Here is a 24,383-nt window from a genome sequence, read left to right as displayed (position 1 = left end):
ATATTTTAGCTCTCTGTCCCATCGTTCGAACTTGTTCCTAGATCGATCTAAACTTCTTCGATCGATCCAATTTCATCTTGGATTGATCTGCAGTTCCAACACTTAGAAAAATTTTGAACCTGCATCCACCTGCATCCAAAAGCCTCTCTGTCTCATCGATCAAACGTTTCTTCAATTCCATGCATTTTCGATCGATCGAAGGTATTTTGTGATCGATCTTGGAAAGATCGATCTTTGTTCTTTGATTTTCAATTTTGACTTTGTTTTGACTTTGTTTTAAATTTCAAAAATTCCAAATCTATATATATATATATATATATATATATATATATATATATTATTTTTATTTTTATTTTCTAAAAATATATTTATATGTAAAAAAAAAAATCAAATCAAAATAAAAAATCACAAAATTATTTGTCACTTAAGAGGAGAGATCGATGTCAGTTCGATCGATCTGAGATTCAGCTTGATCGATCGAACTGGCGAGGGAATGTTTTTAAAATCGATTCAGGGTCATTCGATCGATTCAACTTGAATCGATCTCAGACCCTCGTCTCCCCTTCGCTGCTGCATCCCAACTCTTCCCCATCTTCTGTGAGACTCCGGCGAGCATCCCAGGCGTCGAATCACTCTCTCTCCTCTCGGATCTTGACTCGCATCTCACCCCCCTTCGCATCTCCACTTCTCTCTTCACTCCGGTAAGATCCGAACCTCCCTCTTGTGATTCAAGCTTCAATTTGTTCCATACATGTTTTAAAAGCTAAATCTAAGCTATTTGATGCTGAAAATCTCCATTGATGAAGTTTGAAACTCTTTGTATATATATGTATATATGGTTGTATATATTTTGAGATTTGTTTCGATTTTTGGAATATAGGCTGAACCAAGTGACCCAATAGGTTGATTTGTTGTGTTGATGGGCCCACGACCATGTTCGTGAAGGCCCCGTGCCATCCACGTCACAGATCTGTGACTTTTCGTGTTTCACCTTAAGTTTGATCGATTGAACTTTTTATACGATCGATCTGTAACAGATCGTTCTCACTCATTCTTTATCGATCGAACTTGAATCGATCTCACATTTTTGTGGTTGATCAAACTTCACAGATTTGTTTCATATATCTCACACACCATCTCTTGTGTTTCATGCCATCTCATACATGCCCAATGCCTGTGTTTTCCACATTGGATGCATTCCATACTTATACTGTCTAGCATGTTTCACATCCTGTCACTTATTCCTTGTAACTTGCATATATTCATGTTCCCTATCTGTTTTGTCTATCCTATTTGACATACATGAATCTATGAACTGCACTTTAATTCTTTATATCGGCACTAACTTCCTTTGTAAGATTTTCCTTTTATTTTGCAGACCATGGCTAGGGTCAAGACTGTAGCCCGCGGACACTATCACCGCAAGGGCAGGCCGAGTTTGGATAACGAGGCGGGTCCATCTCATGCCCAGGAGCCCACTCCACCTCAGTCTTCAGTTGACAACCACTTACAGTCTTCAGACGGAGCATCTTCTTCACAAGGTGATGTTGAGGCTGAGCACATACCATCTCCACCACCATAGCCAGCTCAGCCAGCCCAGGAGTTAGACCAGCCATTACGTAGATACTCACGCCTTCGAGTGGCGCATGAGTCGGTCTTCGACACAGACTTCTTTTCCCAATCGGTGCTTACCCGGTCAGCATATGATGATATCTTCAGATGGGGTATCTTAGCCATACTAGCCCCTGTCTCATACCCAGTGTACCCGAGGTTGGTCCGGATGTTCTACCAGAACCTCCAGCTTGCCCCGAGTAACCTGGCGGAGCTGCGAACCACCATTGATGGCTACCTGATCCGCATCACTGTGGACACATTGTCCAGATCTTGCCAGTGTCCACACGTCTGCCCTCTAGAGCTGCAGGACACATATCCCACTTTCTACAGGCCCACATATGCAGATATGGCCATTTTACTCACAGGTCACTATGCCGGTGGCGAGACCTATGCCACCCGGACTTATCTTCCTGATGACCTGTGGTTTTTCGACTCTGTCCTGTTCCGTAACATCTTTATGGCCGACCATAAGACACAGAGGCGCGACGACTATCTGACAGCTCTGTATTCATTCTATACAGGGCATTGGCTATCTATTCCGGCGCTCATCTGGAGCGTCATAATGAAGATGTATGTCAACCACATCAGCAAAGCCAAGCCCAAAAGGGCTAAGTATCTTTCATTTGGCCACCTCATCACCCAGATTCTACGAGACCAACGTTATCCCTTCTAGCCACGGGAGCAGACTGAGTCTGGGGCCTGTTCCTTCAAGAAAAAGGACTGGGATAAGAGCTACAATGCTCTTATCAAGAGTTTGAGTGACAATGCTGTCGAGGTAGCTGAGGAGTTAGAGGCAGAGGAGCAGGTAGCAGCAGCAGCAGACCCGGCAGCGGATGATATACCAGTCGATCCAGCTGTCGTACATATGAACATTGATTTGGAGCAGCCGGCAGAGGACGCAGAGTAGCACTCTCCAGTTGGGTCACCCATTCACGATGCGAAGCAGGCTCAAGATCATCATTCTCCAGCTCCAGCGGTACCCGAGGCTCCAGCACAGACACCCGGCTTTGGAGAGCGACTCCAGGCTTTGGAGGATGCTGTAGTATCTATCCGCGCCGACACAATCTCTCTCTGAGAGGATGCTGTCTCTATTAGAGCTGATATTGCTTCCCTCCGTACGGATGTCATGACCGCATTCAGAGATCTATCCAGAGATATCCGCAGAGCGCGACCTGCCCGTCCTACCTCTTCTTCCTGATCTCTCTATCCCTTTCCTCCTGTCATCTCATATATCTGTGATCGCCGCATATTTTTGATACCGGTATATTATTTTTGCAACCGTGTCTGTCAGCTTTGATATTGGTTGTACTGTACTTTATTTTTATTTATTTATTTATATATGTTTTCTGTACGGATATCATATTTTCATATTCTTATAGCTATCTGTTTAACTCCATCAGGTGCATCCCAGTGACTTCAGTGAGAGAGAGTACTGTCCAAAATTTTCAGGACCACCCTTTTACCTCTCTCTATTTTTCAGTTGCTATCCCATTTACACTTGCATAACCACTGTGCACTGTTATTATCCCTTTTATTATCTGATGAGTTTATCCAAGTGCCAAATTTCAGGACCACAGTTAATCCTAAGTTTGGGGGGGCTATGCCACCCACTTTGGATACTTCTGTCCCAACAATTCTTTGCCTTAATTGCACTGGTATACTCTTTCCTTTTGTTCTCTTTGCACGTTCAGGACATTGTGCCATTTAAGTTTGGGGGTAACGGTGCTTTGCAGAGTTTGTTTTTAAATTCAAAATTTTGAGCATGACTTGTGTATTTGAGAGATTTTATATGATTGGACCATGCTAGCTATGATTTTGATCTTTTGAGGACTATATTGCTTAAAATTTAAAAATTGCATGACTTGAGAGTCCAATACTCCTTGTATGCCTTGTGGATACCATTTAGGAGTAAATTTTTCGAAAAATTGATATCTTGCTTTCACTTGTGGTCCACATCATCCTGATTTTGTGATTATTTTGAGGTTCACTCTAGTATTCTACACTAGCACAAGTGCACACTAGCATTCATTTGTGGGGTACATGCTTTGTTGATTATTGAATTGGTTATAACCCAATTGGGCTAGTAGTGCATTGAAAGCTTTCATTCTTGATAAATGTGGATAACAACCCCTTTTCACTAAGTAGCCAGGATTCTAGCCTCATCAAGCACTAAACTTCTCGCGCCGAAATGTGGAGGGCCCAAACTCTATGTTAATAATTGAATACAAAAAAAAAAAAAAAAAAAAGTTGCAAAAGCAATAAAAAGTGAGGACTTCTCCCAAAAGGTGAGAAGTGGGAAATGATTAGATGTAATTTGTTTTGATTTGTAGCCTATTTGATTTGAGCTTGTAAGTTCGTAGGGGTGTTTGAACACCTAGTGCCCTAAAGCTTTCTGGTTTGGGAGTCATTGACCTAACGCTCGACCTTATGAATAGCTAGAAAGCTTAATAGATCAACACATTGCACCATGCTTCCATCTTTGATCCTCAATTAAAAAAAAAATCGAGTGAAAAATAATAAGCGCACCTAGAACAATAAAGCTTTAATAAAAGGTCCACTTTTTGTCTTGATGATCGGTACTAGATTTATGTGTTAGTTTGAGGGTAGGGATGCGATTATTTCTTTAGTTGGCTAAGATAGCAACATATTTGATGTCGGCCCACTCAAAAAGGATTCTAGAGTTGTTTTGATTTTCATGATCATTTTCTTGATGTATGGAGGACCATACTTGCTTGCTCGATGTTGAGATTTTGGGAAATTGCTTAGACATGTTTGAAAAATTGCATACTTGATGTAGTTTTCTCCCAATGCTTGTTTGCAATATTGGTGCCTTTTTTGAAAGAATGATCTTAATGTTTGTGGGTATCATTTTTGGAAACCCTCATGAGACTTCACTCATCCACTAGGGGTAACTTAGGGGTTTAAAAGGCTTGTTATATATACTAAATGCAATCGTGTTCCCTACGAAAGTAGCTGATGAGCACTAAAAAGTGCGTATTTAAACCCCTTAAGCTTAGGCATTCTAGTACCTTTTTCTATCTTACTTTACCGTTTTAGATTAATTTCGTATTATTTCCATTTTCAGGCACTTATTTCAAAAATAAGCTAACTCAGCCAAATAAGAGCAGAGGGATGAATCAAAGAAAGGAGCCAAGTGGAAGTAAAAGGAAGAAAAAGGTGGAAATCAACATCTTCGATCGATCTCAGATCAAAGTTCGATCAATCCAACATGATCGATCTCAGCACTTCAAGATCGATCAGAGCCATGATGACATTTTCAGAGATCTCAAAAGTTCGATCGATCCAACATCATTATTCGATCGATCGAACTGCCTTGTCCTTATCCAAATGATTGATCTTATCTAGTTGTACCACCCTACCAACCACTTTTGTCCTTTTCGTAAAAATATCTTTAAAATATCTCAGATTTGTTTTTATCCAAAAAGCGCCACCATTGAGGATCGATCCAGCCTAAGTTTGATAGATCTCAGCCATGTTCGATCGATCCAAGTCCAAGGTTCGAACGATCGAACTTCCTCCAGTGCGAAAAAGTTAAATTTCCAACTCACAAAAAGTTGTCCTTTATCCAATCATTGGGGAATATTTTGTGCACGACCCAAACTCATTTTGGGTGTCATTTGACCTACCTATATAAGGATAAGGATTACTTTTCACATCATATCATACAATATCACATCATATCATCTCATACCTTGTAAGAACTCTTAGAGAGCAAACTTAGAGGAAGAGGAGGCTAGAGACACCATTGGAGACTCTTCATCAACCAAGAAGCAAATCTCTACCATGAAGTTAGCCCTTGAGGGTTGGAGAAGCACTACCATGAGTGGCTAGACATCCTCTTGGGGCTAGAGTTAGCCCCAAACATGCTTTCTACATCTTGATTTTGTGTATTATTGAGGGATTAGTGTTGTAATACATGTTTTGGCACTTATATATATATAGATCTTGTTTATTCAATGATTTATGTGGTTTAATGCTTCCAATTGATCATTTCATTCTATCCATATTTCTATGTATGCTAGAATAGATGTTCATGTGTTTGTCTCTATTTCTTATGTTATTGGTGCATGTCTATGTGTATTAATGCCATAGATCTAGAGATTGTCAAAACATAGTGCTTAAAGGAATGCTCTCGTAATTTTCTAGATGGTTCATGATCATTTCTTGATGAATTGTGCCTCTCCCTTAGCTTAATTAGTTTAATTTCATGTCATTAGCTTAATTGTAGTGTAGTGGTAGCATAGTTGTTAAATGGGAGGACAATCTATGCTTGTTGTTTGATGTTCCATACTTTTGAGTGCAAGTAGCACATGTCTTTAATCTTGTGGTGTATTTGGCTTGTGAGCTTAATGAAAGGATTAATGACTTGCTAGATATATTGTGCTTTTCATATGCTATTTAGACAATATATACTTAATTGTTAGATATATTGTGCTTTTCACATGTTGATTAGACAATGTATGCTTAATTGGTCACCCTTGCTAATTGAATCAACTAAACAAACACACACATCAATATTGCAACACACATTTCCCTCATTAATCAGTAGTTAAGGGTGTAGAAAAGTATTATTTGGTGGTGACCTCTAAACCCCAAGATCTCTCTCTCTTACTTACTCTTTATTGCATTCAATTATTTAGTTTAATTTGCTCTCTAATTTAATCAACCAACCAACCATTTGTTTGATCATTCGACCTACTAACTCTAATAGTGATTCCACAACCAAATTCGACTCCAATCCCTTAGGACGATCCCTACTCACCCTAACTATATTTTTAGTGAAGGTAGTAGTGGCTTCTATAAATGCAAAACTTGGCCCTCACCTTAATGCACACTCTTAAGCTTATGGTAGGACGACGACCATAGTTTTTGGCGCCGTTGCCGGGGACTAGGCAACGTCATATTTGTGGAATCAATTAGGAATTAGTACTCTTTTGATCGTGTCTTGACTTTGTTTTTAATTTTCTTTTTGTTACTTATTGTGTTTGTTCATCTTTAACAAGGAGTATTAAGCTAGGAGGCAGGCAAAGGAGCATTCAAATAAAGGAGCTAAGCAAGAAAGGAAAAATGCTAAAAATTTTAAAAATTGCTAAGCTAAGCTATAAATTTGGAGTTGAAGTGCTATAGGACCTTTGTGAGACTTTCTTTACTCAATCCCTTAGTTAAATCGTCGGCCCGTGTGGAGGCTTGTTTTTAAATTCTTAGATAAATCGTGAGCCCGCGTGTAGGCATTCTTAATTGTTCTTTGCGTCATTGTTGTTAAAGCATAGGAGTATGGGTTAAGTGTTTATGGAGGAAGATTCGTTGAAATTGTTGTGAAGCCGAAATGTTTGTTCATTCATTGTGTTTATGTGTTTTTACATTGTGCATGCATGGTCGTAGATCACTAAGACCAGCTCTTGTCCCTCTTGATTTTCATCTTGAATCCGTAGTTAGAAATCCTAGGGGAAGAGGAAGTTCTAGTTCTACCCGATCCATTACATCAATGGAAGGCCATAATGAAGAGCATGTAGAGGACCTTGGTCACATAGACCAACAAGGTATCCTTCATCCAAATGTGCATCATGAGAACATTCAAGCACCATTAGATATGCCTAGGCCATTCATTCACCAACCACAACAAGAACAAGGCCAAGTTCCATTTGGAATACCAAGGCCAATGTATGCTCCACAACCTCCCATCATTCAAGGAAATCAAAATCAAGGTGCCCATGTTGCACCTCAAATTGCTAATCCTCCACTTGCTTTAAGAGATCACTATGTGCCTAATGAATACAATGCACCCACATGCATTCAATTGCCACCATTTAGAGCACATCATTATGAAATTAAGCCACAAACCATTCAAATGCTTCCTAACTATCATGGACTTCCAAGTGAAGAACCTTACAAGCATTTGGATGAGTTTCTAAAAGTATGTTCCACTGTAAAATATACGAACATGCCGGAAGAGGTCTTAAGACTCAAACTTTTTCCATTCACCTTAAAAGACAAGACAAAGTATTGATTTAACAATCTTAGGCCTTTTTCAATCACTTCTTGGGCAGAGATGCAACAAGAGTTCTTGAAGAAGTACTATCCGATTTTTAAGACCAATGCCAAAAGAACCTCAATTCGGGAATTTTCACATAGGGATGGAGAAACGTTTCATGAGGCATGGGAATGCTTCAATGAATTGCTTAAGAAGTGTCCACATCATGACATGCCCAAATGGCAATTAGTTCAATATTTCTTTGAGAGCTTATCGGATAATTACAAAGGCATGGTTGATGCTTCCATGGGTGGCTCATACATTGATAGGCATGAGGATGACGTGTGGCGTCTCTATGAGAGCATGAGTGAAAATTCTTTGCATAGAACATTATCATTCAAGAATGGTATAAATTCACAAGGTAGGAAGAGTGTTGGCTTACATCAAGTCGACCATTCAAATGAAATAGCCGCCAAAATAAAGTCTTTATCTCAATTCGGGAATTTTCACATGGGGATGGAGAAACGTTTCATGAGGCATGGGAATGCTTCAATGAATTGCTTAAGAAGTGTCCACATCATGACATGCCCAAATGGCAATTAGTTCAATATTTCTTTGAGAGCTTATCGGATAATTACAAAGGCATGGTTGATGCTTCCATGGGTGGCTCATACATTGATAGGCATGAGGATGACGTGTGGCGTCTCTATGAGAGCATGAGTGAAAATTCTTTGCATAGAACATTATCATCCAAGAATGGTATAAATTCACAAGGTAGGAAGAGTGTTGGCTTACATCAAGTCGACCATTCAAATGAAATAGCCGCCAAAATAAAGTCTTTATCTCAAAGGTTTGATCAATTATTGATTAACCAAAACTCGGTGAACCAAGTATCTTCCTTCCCTAACCATTCTCATCGTGTATCAAATGAAACGTGTATGACTTGTTCTAGTGTTCTTCATTTTACTTCTCATTGTCCTCATGGACAAGTGCAAAATGAACCTAATAAACAAGTCAATGCAGCTTTCGTGAACCAAGGAAACAATCCTTATGGTACTCATTATAATCCAAGTTGGAGAAATCATCCGAATTTCTCTTGGAAAAACCAAGGAGAGGGCTCAAACCCTTCCCAAGGCGGTTTTCAAGGGAAGTACATTCTACCTCCACTTCAAAACCAAGGATCCCAAGGTTATAGACCTTATCAATCACAAGGGATTCAATTTGCTAACTCTCATATTCTAAACCAATCTTATTCCCAAGGAAATGCTAGAAGTCCCGCCTTTGAAAAAAAAGTTTTGAATGCTTTGGGTACTCTCGAGGCAAATACACAATTGCTTCATTCTCACTTTCAATCTATTGCGAAGCTATAAACCCAAGTAGGGCAAATAACAAGCACTCTTAATGCTAGAGAGAAGGGAAAGATGCCTATGAATGCCCCATCCAAGCAATAATGTGTTGTGGAAACCTATTCCTCATCGGAAGGCCACACCATTGAGCATGTTAATGCGGTGACTATCTTGCAGAGTGCTAGGATTGTGGACAATCAAGTTGAAATATCCAATGAAGAGAGTGAACCAGTGCAACCTCAAGTTATCACCCATCCCGTTTCACATCCCATTCCTCCTTCATTGCATATACATGATCTTGTGAATGAAAAAACTTCAAAATGTGATTTGAAGAATGATTTTGAAAATGATTTGAAGAAAGATTTGCCGAAAAATGAATTTAAAAAGGTTTTGTTGAAAAATGATTTAAAACAAAGTGATTTGAAAACTTCTTGTGTTGAAGAGACTTGAAAAAAAATTTTTAAAAAGAGTTTTGAACCAAAAGCCCCATTTCCGGATGCCTTAAAAGGATCCATTTCAAAAGACAAGCAAAAGGCAAAAACCAATGAAATCATGGAAATGTTTAGGCAAGTGAAAGTCAATCTTCCACTTTTTGATGAAATCAAGCAAATTTCGGCTTATGCCAAATTCTTGAAAGACTTGTGCACCCAAAAGCGGAAGAACAAGAGCCAATCACCAAGAAAAGTGGTTTTAACCGAGCAAGTAAGGTCAATTTTGCAGCATAACACTTTACCAAAGTTTAAGGACCCAGGTTCACCTACTACTTCATGCATCATTGGTGATCATATCATTAATCGGGCGATTCTTGACTTAGGAGCAAGTGTTAACCTTCTTCCATACTCAGTTTATGTCAAATTGGGCCTAGGTGAATTGAAACCAACGTCGGTAGTTTTACAACTTGCCGACCAATCCATTAAGAAGCCTAAGGGTATAATTAAGTATGTATTGATTAAGATTGACAAATTCTTTTTCCCCGTTGATTTCGTTGTCATTGACACGGAACCGGTCCCCAATCCTAAAAGCCAAATTCCCGTTATCCTTGGCCTTCCTTTTTTGGCAACCGCTAATGCCAACATCAATTGTAGGACGGGGACAATGAAGATCTCATTTGGCCACATGAAGGTGAAGTTGAATATCTTCAATCCCACACCCAATTCATTTGACAAATATGAAGGAGAGGTTAATGTTGTAGATAAATGTCATGATCTTCAATGCCAAGGAAGTGAGCTTTTGTGTAAGACCAAAACTTCAAAGGGATTATCTTCAACCTTGCATTCTTAAAGTGTTGTTTCAAATTCTTGCTTTGAAAGGGCATGGAAGCCCAAAGGTTATGATTGCATTGACAAGGGATCAAAAGTTTCTTTTGAGCTTAATCCAACAAGTTCTTCAAATAACTATTTGTTGGGTGGAGTTCAAAGCATCTATCACCCCAACAAGGAGGGGATGCATTACAAGATCTTTGATCCGGGCTAAAAGAGCCCAATGTCTTGCTAGAGACATTAAAGACTAGCAAAAACATTTTGTAGGGTGTCAAAACCCTATTCCTCCCTCATTTCTATCTTAAATTTCATTTCTTGCGAAGTCTAGATACTTGTTTTTGGTTCATATGCATTTCTAGGAACTGTGATTAGGATTGCATGAACTTTTATGTTGTGATTGAGCATTTTGCATAAGTTTGATCGATCTCAAATGAGAGTTCGATCGATCGAACTTCCACCTGCATCAAACACTTAGAAAAATTTTCGACCTGCATCCAAATCACCTCTCTGTCCCATCGTTCAAACTTATTCTCAGATCGATCAGAAGACCTTAGATCGATCCAACTTCAAAGTTCGATCGATCTTGAGATCTAACACTTAGAAAATTTTTGAGCCTGCATTAACCTGCATATTTCAGCTCTCTGTCTTATCGATCGAAAACATTTCAAGATCGATCTGAAGTTCTTCGATCGATCCAACTTCAAAGTTCGATCGATCTGCAAGTTCCAACACTTAACTAAATTTTTGAACCAAAAACCTGCATATTTTTGCTCTCTGTCTGATCGATCGAACATTTTGTTCATATTGATCTCAGTTCTTCATCTCACCATCTTTGACTTTGTTTGACCTTTTAATTTTTAAAAATCCAAAAATATTTATATTTATTTTATTTTATTTCATTTTATTTTTCAAAATAAAAAAAAAAGACTTTCTTTTACTTTCTTTTATTTACTTCACTTTTCAAAATTAAAAAAAAAAAAGAGAAGAGAAAGCTTTTTACTTTATTTATTTCAAAAATCCAAAAAGATTTTATTTTATTTATTTTATTTTATTCTATTTTTCAAAAAATCCAAAAATATTTTCTATTTTTCAAATTTTAAATTTTAATTTTTCAAAAATTTCAAGAATTTTAAAAATACTTTGAAGATAGATCATCAAAGTTCGATCGATCGAACTAATCGGGAAAAGTTTTTAAAAATAAACCTAGAGGGTCTCAAGGTCGATTCATTAGATCGATCCAACCCTTCAAACCCTTGGTCCCTCATTCCCGTCACCACTGTGCACCCATCTTCACCATCTTCTCCGGCGAATCTCCGGCGAGATCCAAACGTTGACTCTCTCTCTCTCCTCTCGGATTTTCATCTCTATTTTACTCTCATCTTCTCTTACGACTAGAGGTAAGATCCGAGCCACACCTTATGATTTCAAGCTTCAACTTGTTCAATACATGATGTCTATATGCTAGATCTAGGATGTATTGTTGATGAAATCCACCATTGATGGAGCTTGAAGCATGTTGTGTATATATGTATATAGATTTGTATATATGGTTATATATTTTGAGTTTTGAATTGATTTTGGGAGTATGGGCTTTGTAAAGTGAGTAGGATTGATTGAATGATGTGTTGATGGGCCCATGACACTATTCGAATGGCCCCCGTGCTTCCAAAGTCACAGATCTGTGACTTTTCAGTTTTCCTCTTCACACAGTTCTATCGATCGAACTTCTATCTTAGATCGATCTTGAGAGATCAATCGAACTTAGTTTTCTAGTTTCTCAGATCGATCGAAGTTTTGAGATCGATCTCACATTTTTTGTGATCGATAGAACTTCACAGATCTCATACACACACTTCATTCATCATGTATTATGTTCATGCTATCTCATATATGCCCAATACCTGTGATATTCCACATTAGATACATTTCATACTTACATTGTTTAGCATGCTTCATATCCTGTCACTTGCATAGATTCATGTTATCTATATGTTTTGTCTATCTTATTTGACATGTATGTTTCTATTTTGTGCATTCAATTCTTAATTCTGGCACTGACTCCCCTTGCAAGTTTTTAAATTAATTTTCAGGCTATGACTAAGCGCAAGACTATTGCCAAGAGGCAACACGGGCCTCAGAGACATATCAGACCCTGGATAGAGGAGCCAGCAGAGCCCTCTTATGCACAGGAGGAGCCATTACAGCCTACTCCACCTCAGTCACCTGCTCATGAGGCTGAGGATGATCATATTCCATCCACTTCTGCGGCTTAGCCTGTGTTTACACCATCACCATCTCCATCACATGCTGGACCTGAGCATTCACCATTACCATCTCCACCACACCAGCCAGCTCCACCAGCTCGAGAGCGTGATAGGCCCACGCCTAGATATGTACGCATGACAGTGGATCATGAGTCAGTGTTTGACACAACTTTCTTCTCCAGATCGGTGCTGACCCGATCAGCTTATCATGATATTATCCAGAGGGGCCTTGTAGCTATTCTTGCCCTAGTTACTGAGCCAGTCTACCCGCGGCTAGTACGGATGTTCTTCCAGAACCTCTGACAGTCCCCGCGTACCACGACAGAGCTGGTCACTACTATAGATGCCCATCAGATTACGATTACTGTGGATACGCTAGCCCGATCATGCCATTGTCCATACCGATGCCCTCCGGAGCTACATGAGCTATATCCGAGGCTATACAGGCATTCTTAGGCCGACATGGCAGTATTTCTGGCAGGTTACCATGCCGATGGCGAGATTTTCGTCACCCGCACCTTTCTTCCAGATGACATATGGTTCTTTGATTCCGTTCTCTTTCGGAATATATATATGGCTGGGCACAAGATTCAACAGCGATGAGACTATTTGACAGCCCTTTATGCATTTTATATAGGCCACTGGGTATCTATCCCCGCGCTCATCTGGAGTGTGATGAGGAAGCTTTTCGACGAGTATATCAACAAGGAGAAGCCCGAAAGGGCTAAGTCTCTTCCATTCGGCCACCTCATCACCCAGATATTGATCGACCAGCGTTACCCTTTTCATCCTCAGGAGCACCCTGAGAGAGGTTCCTGTCACTTCTTGAAGAAAGACTGGAACAAGAGCTACAATGCTATTATCACTAGACTGCAGGACCACGTAGTAGTGGCTGCAGAGGAGCTCGAGGCTGAACAGGCAGAGGCAGCACCAGAGGTAGTAGCAGCAGATCCCGTAGCGGATGATGTACCAGTAGGTCCAGTTGCCGAGCACATTGACATCGATTTAGAGCGATCTACAGATGACGCAGAGCAACACTTTCCAGCTGGGACGCCAGTACACGATGAGGAGTAGACTCAGGATCTTTTTTCTGATTCATCTGTACCTGAGGCTCCTAGTCAGACCCCCGGCTTTGGAGAGCGTCTTCAGGCTCTTGAGGATGCAGTGGTTGCTATCAGAGCTGATTCTGCTGCCATTCTAGCAGATGCTGTAGCCCACCGAGTTGATTTTGCTACATTCCGCACGAATGTCATGACTACACTCCTAGACTTATGTCGCGATATCTGCGGAGCTCGCCCTGCACGTCCTGCTTCGTCCACCTGAGATTTCCAGTTTCTTCTATCTTTTTATAGTACACCTCTGTGCTCTATACTTCATTTTTGTCACTATATATTATTTGTAGCTGGTCTGTCGGCTTTGATCTTTTGATGTACTCTATACTTTATTTTCTTTATATATGTTTTTGCTATGGATGTCATCTATTATATTCTTATCTCTGTATGTTTGACTCCATCAGGTGCATCACAGTGACTACAGTGAGAGAGAATGCTACACAATTTTTAGGACCACCCTTATACATCTCTTACTGCTTTATTTCATTTACACTTGCATGTCCACTGTGCACTGATTATCCCTTTTGGTTATCTGATGAGTTTATTCGAATGCCAAATTTCAGGACCACAGTTAATCCCAAGTTTAGGGGGGCCATGCCACCCACTTTGGATACTTCAGTCCCAACCATTCTTTGCCTTAATTGCACCGGTATACTCTTTCCTTTTGTTCTCTTTGCACTTTGAGGACATTGTGCCGTTTAAGTTTGGGGGTAATGGTGTACTTTACAGTATTAGCTTTAAACTTCAAAATTTTGAGCATGACTTGTGTATTTGAGAGATTTTCTATGATTGGTCCATATTTAGCTATGATTTTGATCTTTTGAGAATTATATTGCTTAAAATTTAAAATTTGCTTGACTTGAGAGTCCAATACTCCTTGTATGCCTTATGAATGCCATTTAGGAGTAAATTTTTCGAAAGATTGATATCTTGCTTGCACTTGTGGTCTACATCATCTTGATTTTGTGATTGTTTTGAGATTTATTCTAGAATTCTACACTAGCACCGGCGCACACTAGCATTCATTTGTGGGGTACATGCTTTGTTGATTATTGAATTGGTTATATCCCAATTGGGCTAGTAGTGCATTGAAAGCTTTCATTCTTAATAAAGGTGGATAACAACCCCTTTTCACTAAGTAGCCGGGATTCTAGCCTCATCAAGCACTGAACTTCTCGCGTCGAAAGGTGGAGGGCCTAAACTCTAGGTTAATACTTGCTTACAAAAAAAAAAAAAGTTGCAAAAGCAATAAAAAAAAGTGAGGACTTTTCCCAAATGGTGAGAAATGGGAAATGATTAGATGGAGGGTGTTTTGATTTGTAGCCTAGTTGATTTGAGCTTGTAAGTCCGTAGGGGTGTTTGAACACCTAATGCCTTAAAGCTATCTGGTTTGGGAGTCATTGACCTAACGCTTGACCTCATGAATCGCTAGAAAGTTTAATAGATCAACACATTGTACCATACTTCCATCTTTGATCCTAAAAAAAAAATAAAAAATAAAAAAATAAATAAAAGAATCGAGTGAAAAGAATAAGCGCACCTAGATGAATGAAGCTTTTATAAAAAAGACCACTTTTTATCTTGATGATCGGTACTAGATTTGTGTGCTAGTTTGAGGGTAATGATGTGATTAAATCTTTAGTTGGCTTAGATAGCAACACATTTGATGACAGTCCATTCAAAAGGATTATAGAGTTGTTTTAATTTACATGATCATTTTCTTTATGAGTGGAGGACCATACTTGCTTGCTTGATGTTGAAATTTTGGGAGATTGCTTGGAAATGTTTGAAACATTGCATACTTGAGGTAGTTTTCTCCCAATGCTTGTTTGCAATATTAGTGCCTCTTTTAAAAGAATGAGCTTCATGTTTGTGGGTACCATTTCTGAAAACCCTCACGAGACTTCACTCGTCCATTAGGGGTAACCTAGGGGTTTAAAAAGCTTGTTGCATATGCTAAATGCAATCGTGTTCCCTACGAAAGTGGCATTATCCATTTATTGTTTTCTAGTTCATAGTAGTTTAGTTATTCATTTCATTCCTTTACTTTCTAGTTCATTGCTGGGGACTAGCAATATTTAAGTTTGGGGGTGTGATGAGCGCTGAAAAGTTCGTATTTAAACCCCTTAAGCTTAGGCATTCTAGTACCTTTATCTATCTTACTTTACCGTTTTAGATTGATTTCGTATTATTTCCATTTTCAGACACTTATCCCAAAAATAAGCTAACTCAGCCAAATAAGAGCAGAAATGAAGCAATTCTGGGATGAATCAAAGAAAGGAGCCATATGGAAGCAAAAAGGAAGAAAAAGGTGGAAATCAACATCTTCGATCGATCTCAGATCAAAGTTCGATCGATCCAACATGATCGATCCCAGCACTTCAAGATGGATCAGAGCCATGATGACATTTTCAGAGATCTCAAAAGTTCGATCGATCCAACATCATTCTTCGATCGATCGAACTGCCTTGTCCTTATCCAAATAATTGATCTTATCTAGTTGTACCACTCTACCAACCACTTTTGTCCTTTTCCCATAAAGATCTTCAAAATATCTTAGATTTGTCTTTATCCAAAAAGTGCCATCATGGAGGATCGATCCAGCCTAAGTTCGATAGATCTCAGCCATGTTCGATCGCTCCAAGTCCAAGGTTCGATCGATCGAACTTCCTCCAATGCGAAAAAGTTAAATTTCCAGCTCACAAAAAATTGTCCTTTACCCAATCATTGGGGAATATTTTGTGTACGACCCCAGCTTATTTTGGGTGTCATTTGACCTACCTATATAAGGATAAGGATTACTTTTCACATCATATCATACAATATCATATCATATCATCTCATACCTTGTAAGAACTCTTGGAGAGAAAGCTTAGAGGAGGAGGAGGTTAGAGACACCATTGGAGACTCTTCATCAACCAAGGAACAAATCTTTACCATGGAGTTAGCCTTTGAGGGTTGGAGAAGCACTACCATGAGTGGCTAGACATCCTCTTGGGGCTAGAGTTAGCCCCGAGCATGCTTTCTACATTTTAATTTTGTGTATTATTGAGGGATTAGTGTTGTAATACATGTTTTGACACTTATATATATAGAGATCTTGTTTATTCAATGATTTATGTAGTTTAATTCTTCCAATTGACCATTTCATTCTATCCATATGTCTATGTATGCTAAAATAGATGTTCATGTGTTTGTCTCTATTTCTTGTGTTATTGGTGCATGTCTATGTGTATTAATGCTATAGATCTAGAGATTGTCAAAACATAGTGGTTAAAGGAATACTCTTGTAATTTTCTAGATGGTTCATACTCATTTCTTGATGGATTATGGTCGTCGTCCTACCATGAGCTCAAGAGTGTGCATTAAGGCAAGGGCCAAAAGTTTTACATTTATAGAAACCACTACTACCTTTCACTATAAATATAGCTAGGGTGAGTAGGGATCGTCTTAAGGGATTATGAGGATCGAGCAATGTCGTGGAATTGTTATTAGGGCTAGTAGGTCGAGTGATCAAACAATTGGTTGGTTGGTTGATTAGAGAGCAACTAAATTAAACTAAGTGATAACAAAAGAATGCAATTAAGAGTAAGTAAGAGAGAGAGATTTTGGGGTTTAGAGATCACCACCAAGGAATGTATTTCTATATCATTGACAAGTGTTTAATGAGGGCAAATGGTGTGTTGCAATATTAGTGTGTGTGTATTTGGTTGATTCAACAAGCAAGGATAACTAGTTAAGCATGTATTGTCTAAACATCATGTGAAAGGCACAATATATCTAAGCAATGAAGCATATATTATCTAAACAACATGTGAAAGGCACAATAGATCAAAACAAGTCATTAATCCTTTCATTAAGCTCACAATCCAAATACAACACAAGGACAGAGACATATGTTACTTACATTCAAAAGCTTGGATCATCAAACAACAAGCATAGATTGTCTTTCCATTTAACACTACATTACAACTACACTACATCTACACTACTAGCATGAAAATAAACTAGGGGAGAGGCACAATCCATCAAGAAATAAGTATGAACTATCAAGAAAATCACAAGAGCATTCCTTTAAGCACTATGTTTTGACAATCTCCAAATTTATAGCATCAATAGACATAGACATGCATCAATAACACAAAAGCTAGAGACAAGCACATGAACATCTATTCTAGCATACATAGACATATGGATAGAATGAAATGATCAATTGGAAGCATTAAACCACATAAATCATTGAATAAACAAGATCTATATATATCAAAGTGTCTAAACATCAATTACAACACTAATCCCTCAATAATACACAAGATTAAGATATAAAAAGCATGCTTGGGGCTAACTCTAGCCCCAAGAGGATGTCTAGCCATTCATGGTAATGTTGCTCCAACCCTCAAGGGCTAACTCCATGGAAGAGGCTTGCTCCTTGGTTGATAAAAAGTCTTCAATGGTGTCTCTAGCCTTCTCCTCCTCTAAACTTGCTCCCTCCAAGAGATTAAACCCTAGAATAGTCTATATGCTCAAAAAGTGCATCATATTCCTTTTATAGGTAGGTCAAGTGGCACACAAAATGAGCTGGGGTCGTGCAAAGAATATTCTCTAATGATTGGATAGAGGACGGATTGCACAAGCTGGAAATTTAACTTTTTCGCACTGGAGGAAGTTCGATCGATCGAACCTTGGACTTGGATCGATCGAACTGGTTAAGATCTATCGAACTTAGGTTGGATCGATCCAACTGGCTAAGCTTTTTGGGAAAAGACAAATCCGAGATATTTTGGGAGATATTTTTAGGAAAAGGACAAAAGTGGTTAGTGGGTGGTACAGCTGTGGGTAGGATCAATCATTTGAATAAGGACAAAAGTGTTCGATCGATCGAAGGGTGGTGTGAACTTTTGGACTTTATACTTTCGGGCTAAGGCTTGGATCTATCTTGAAGTGCTGAGATCGATCATTGTTCGATCGATCGAACTTTGCTGCTTCCCACCTTTGGCTTCATTTGCTTCCTTCTTACTCCACTTTGCTCCTTTCTTTGTTTAATCTCAGAATTGCTTCAATTAATCTCTTATTTGGCTGAAAATGGAAATAATACGAAATCAGTCTAAAACGGTAAAGTAAGATAGATAAAGGTGCTAGAATGCATAAGCTTAAGGGGTTTAAATACGCACTTTTCAGCGCTCATCAGATAGTGCCTCTCCATTATCTTAATTAGTTTAATTTCATGTCATTAACTTAATTGTAGTGTAATGGTAACATAATTGTTAGATGGGAGGACAATCCATGCTTGTTGTTTGATGTTCCATACTTTTGAATGCAAGTAGCGTATGTCTCTTTAACCTTGTGGTGTATTTGGCTTGTGAGCTTAATGAAAGGATTAATGACTTGCTAGATATATTGTGCTTTTTCACATGCTATTTAGTCAATATATACTTAATTACTAGATATATTATGCTTTTCACATGTTGATTAGACAATGTATGCTTAATTGGTCACCCTTGTTAATTGAATCAACCAAACAAACACACACATCAATATTGCAACACATATTTTCCTCATTAATCATTAGTTAAGGGTGTAGAAAAGTATTGTTTGGTGGTGACCTCTAAACCCCAAGATCTCTCTCTCTCTTACTTACTCTTTATTGCATTCAATTATTTAGTTTAATTTGCTCTTTAGTTTAATCAACCAACCAACCGTTTGTTTGATTATTCGACCTACTAATCCTAATAGTGATTCCATAACCAAATTCGACTCCAATCCCTTGGGACAATCCTTACTCACCCTAACTATATTTTTAGTGAAGGTAGTAGTGGCTTCTATAAATGTAAAACTTGGCCCTCACCTTAATGCACACTCTTAAGCTTATGGTAGGACGACGACCAATAGCGTTATCCATTTATTACTTTCTAGATTCATAGTTGTATAGTTGTTCATTTTATTCCTTTACCTTCTAATTCATTGCTAGGGACTAGCAATATTTAAGTTTGGGGGTATGATGAGCGCTGAAAAGTGAGCATTTAAACCTCATAAGCGAGGGTATTTTAGTCCATTCATCTATCTTATTTTTCCGCTTTAGATTGATTTCGTGTTATTTCCATTTTCAGGTACTTATCCCCAAAATAAGCTAACTCAGCCAAATAAGAGCAGAAATGAAGCAATTTTGGGATGAATCAAAGAAAGGAGCAAAGTAGAGCAAAAGGAAGCAAATGGTGGAATTTCAGCAACTTCGATTGATCTCAAGAAAAGTTCGATCAATACAACTTTCATCGATCTCAACACTTCAAGATAGATCCAGGCCATGATGTCATCTTCAGAGATCCCACAAGTTCGATCGATCCAACATCATTCTCTGATCGATCGAACTTTCTTGTCTTTATCCATATGCCAGATCTTATCTAGCTGTACCACCCTACCAACCACTTTTGTCCTTTTCCCAAAAATATCTTCAAAATATCTCAGATTTGTTTTTATCCAAAAAGGCGCCGCCAGTGAGGATTGATCCAGCTTCAATTCGATAGATCTCAGCCATGTTTGATTGATCTCACCTCAAGTTCGATCGATCGAACTTCTCAAATCCCGAGAAAAATCCAAATCCCAGCTCATTAAAAGTTGTCTCATATCCAATCATTAGAGGATTATTGGTGTACGAGCCCAGCTCATTTGGGGTGATTTTTGACCTACCTATATAAGGAATATGAGCCACTTTTACACATATACACATACTTAGAGAAGATAATACTTAGTGAGGAAGCAAAGGAGAGGATGAGGCTAGAGACACCATTAAAGACTCTTCATCAACCAAGGAGCAGATTTCTTCCATAGAACTTGCCCTTGAGGGTTGGAGGACATAATCCATGAGTGGCTAGACATCTTCTTGGGGCTAGAGTTAGCCCTAAGCATGCTTTTTACTTCTTGATTTATGTATTTTTGAGGGGATTTGTATTGTGATTCATGTCTTGACACTTATATATATATAGATCTTGTTTATTCAATGATTTATGTGGTTTAATGCTTTCAATTGATCATTTCATTCTATCCATATGTCTATGTATGCTAGAATAGATGTTCATGTGTTTGTCTCTATTTCTTGTGTTATTAATGTATGTCTATGTGTATTAATGCTATAGATCTAAAGATTGTCAAGACATAGTGCTTAATGGCATGTTCTTGTGGTTTATTTGATGGTTCATACTTATTTCTTGATGGATTGTACCTCTCCCTTAGTTTAATTAGTTTAATTTCATGTCATCAGCTTAGTTGTAGTGTAGTTGTTAAATGGGAGGACAATCCATGCTTGTTGCTGATGTTCCATACTTATGAAAGCAAGTAACATATATTTCTAACCTTGTGATGTGTTTGGATTGTGAGCTTAAAGAAAGAATTAATGGCTTAATGTGATATGTTGTGCTATCCACTATGTTGTTTAGACAATATATGCTTAATTTGTCATCCATGCTTGTTGGTACAACCACACACACACACACTTTGTTGCAATACATGTTTTTCCCCTCATTAATCATTCATTAAAGGTGTAGAAAAGCTATGCTTAGTGGTGATCTCTAAATCCTAAGATCTCTCTCTCTTTCATTCTCTTTATTTCATTATTGTTTACTTTAGTTTAATTTGCATCTAGTGTAATCCAACCAACCAACCACTATTTTGATCACTCGACTTACTAACCCTAATCTTGATTCCTCAACCTAGTACGACACCTCAATCCCTTGGGACGATCCCTTCTCACTCATATTACATAGTATAGGTGTTAAGCGGTTTATAAATTTAAATTATGGTGCCCACTTGATACTAATTTCCAAACTTAAAATGTTGTGCATTGTTTTGTGCGCACGCTTGGGAAGACACCACGGTGGATAACCGGAACTGGTATGCACGGTATTCATGTGCGTGGATCAGTTGATCTTGAAAAGGTGTCATGAGGAGGAGGAAGATGCATGGGGAGAGAATATAGGATTTGGGGGAGTCTCGATTTGGAAAGAAAATTGGATTTTGGAGGAGAGAGAGGAGGTGACGGAGGATTTGGGGAAGTCATAGATAGTGGAGGTGGATGTGGAGCAGAAGAAGGAAATGATTATGGTGACGAGGGTAGGGGAATCGGAGGAGGTGGTGGCGGCGTCGACGATGGTGGCGGGGTAGTCGGAGAAGGAAGAGGGAGTGATGTGGGTGACGTGGCCGAAGAGGAAGCCTTCTACGTCACCTAGAGAGGAAGAGAAACGTTGGATCAAAGAGGCTAACGTGGGGCACAATATTTCTATCTTTTGTAATGTAAGGTCATCCATGGCTGCTGTGCTAAAGAGAGATAGATGAGTGAAATTTGTGCAGGTTAGGCAAACCGACGATGTTTTTTTGAGATGATCTATCATCTATAATTAAGCGATGTCGTTTGAATTTAATATTATACCCACTGTTAAGTACACTATAGAGGATAATATCGTAATTTGAAAAATATGATTTTTTTTTTTTTGTTTTTTAAATAAAATGGAATATAATAAGCAAGGGCGGAGGCAGCATGTGTCCAGAGGGGCAGCTGCCCCCCTTCCCATGCTGCCCCATTAATTTTTTTTTGTTTTTTTATATATAAATTTGTAAAAATTGACACAATGCCCCCCCTAAAATTAATAAAATGGCCCTTCTGCCCTTGAATCCACTAAATTTTATTTTATTTTATGCCTATAATTTGTAAATATTTATAAAACACCCTTATAAAATTTTAAACTATCCCTATAAAATTATCTATTTCTAAAAATGCCTTTAGTTCTTTATTCCTTTTCCTTCTTATTCTTCAAGTTTCTTTTTATTTCATTTTCTTCTTAAAAAATTCCTTTTTCTTCTTAAAAATTTCTTTTTTCTTGCACTCATGCATAATTTATGTGCAATAACCTTTTTTTTTTTTTTTCTAATTCATTTTTTATTCACTTATTCTGTTGCACAGTTGTTACACTATTATATGTTTTGCCTGCTTGAAAAAAATTATTTTATCAGTCTTAATATGTTCCCTCTGAACCAAATTTCTGGCTCCGCCCCTGATAATAAGGGTAATTTAGTCATTTCACATATCGTTAACGGTTTATTGACAGAATTGGACTAAAATGATAACATTGTTATATTGTTGGGGTTTTTTTTTAAAACTGGTGGAGGTTTAATGATCATTTTTTGAAAGTAGTGAAGGTTTTTAGAAATTTGCCGTAAAATAAAAAACTCAAAATGAATTTTTCTTCTAATAAGAGATAATGATCTTTTCAATCGGGTGAAAAACATCAAACCCATGCACAAAGAACAACTAACTTCATGTGAGAAATCAGAATTTCAAAATCATGTATAAAAATCGAGAAGACAACATACCTTAGTTTTTAGTTGGTGAGAGAAACAAGAAAAGAAAAGAGAGACAAGATAGCAAAAGAGAGCAGATGTTTGGGGGAGGGAGAGAGATCAGTTGGTGAGAGAAACAAGGAAAGAAGAAAGACATGATATTGAAAGGGAGTAGATCTAACCGTGTGTGTTCGGGGGAGAGAGAGAGATCAGTTAGGGGAGAGAATAAGAAAAGAAGAGAGACAAGATATTGAAATATAGTAGAAAATCCCTAAACCAACCCAACATATTGTTTCAGCAAAACATATTTCCTCAAAGCTTTAAATTGAAATCCCAGCATAACTAACAACAATTAATTCCAATTACAGATATGGATCTGGGTTTAACATCAACAAAAAATTCAACCAAAACCCAGAAATGAAAAAAAAAAAAAAAAAAAAAAATCTCGATCTGGGTTGAACAAATCCAAATTCAACTAAAACCCAAAAATGGAGAAATTGAAAAATAAAAATAAAAAATCAACATCGCCATGAAAGAAAGTGCAAAATAAAGAATATTTTAAGAACTGTACCAGATTGCGAATACTGAACTGAGTGAAAGATTGAGCCTACAATCTGATGTTAAAAAAGTTGGGCCGAGAGAAAACTAATCGCCTCACACAACTGCAAGAGAGAAATTTTAGGGTTCAGAAATTTGGGCGCTTTTGGTCTGTGTTCAAAAATTTTAAGGCCGTGTTGTCGAAATGAAATTTGGTCTGTTTTGGTCTGTTATGGTTAGGGCTGCAAGTTGGACTGGCCCAACCCAGCCCAATCACAACCCAGCCTTAACTCGAAGTCGGGCTGGATTGGGTTAGCCCGAATTCTACTCAAAATGGGCTATGTCCATAATCCAACTCAAATATTTTGGAAAGGTCGGGCGGGTTTCACAGGTCAAATTTTTTTTTTTTTAAACAAATATGCAAATTACATTTTCCTTTTCAATGTTTATAAACATCAAAATTTTTACGAAAATTTTATTTTTTAAACATTAATATTTTGGGAGGGTCGGACGGATTTCACGGGTCAAAGTTTTAAATCAGTGATAGACTAATAATATGAATTTGATCTTTTATCATTTTTCAAATATATTGATGGAATTAGAATATGTTTTTAAGGAAAATTACCTAATTACATCTTACACCATTAAATTTAATTAACTCCTCTCTTTGTTTTTTTCAACACTTTGCACAATTTAATTCAAATAATTTTTTTTTGAAGGGCAATTTAATTCTAATAATTGAGTGTACTAAAGAATTGATTCTGCAATTAATAAAAATATTTTGTGCAATTAATTGATTTACAATCTCATAGACTTTTTTGTGCCTTAAGGTGTTTGTCTGCCTTTAATAAATCTGAAATTACATATTTACTCTTTTAAATAAATAAATAAATGTGAAAGGACCTGAAATATGATATTGCCAAACGTAGTAT

At 37.9% G+C, this 24,383-nt stretch overlaps 1 non-coding gene and 1 pseudogene across 1 annotated transcript; both read right to left on the bottom strand.

Moving 5' to 3' along the window:
* Window positions 1-7,740: 7,740 nt before the first annotated feature.
* LOC132280295 (small nucleolar RNA R71) lies at window positions 7,741-7,839 on the bottom strand (annotated as a pseudogene).
* A 246-nt stretch (window positions 7,840-8,085) lies between these two features.
* LOC132280493 (small nucleolar RNA R71) lies at window positions 8,086-8,192 on the bottom strand. Its single transcript, XR_009471583.1, has one exon. It is a non-coding gene; the product is annotated as a small nucleolar RNA R71 (small nucleolar RNA).
* Window positions 8,193-24,383: the final 16,191 nt, after the last annotated feature.

This window comes from Cornus florida, unplaced genomic scaffold (genome assembly GCF_030987335.1).
Source record: "Cornus florida cultivar Cherokee Brave unplaced genomic scaffold, ASM3098733v1 CherokeeBrave_3.0.0_Hap2_Chr10, whole genome shotgun sequence".
NCBI lineage: Eukaryota > Viridiplantae > Streptophyta > Magnoliopsida > Cornales > Cornaceae > Cornus > Cornus florida.
Note: the sequence above shows the minus strand (reverse complement) of the source record. Positions and strands in the feature narration are given on the sequence as shown.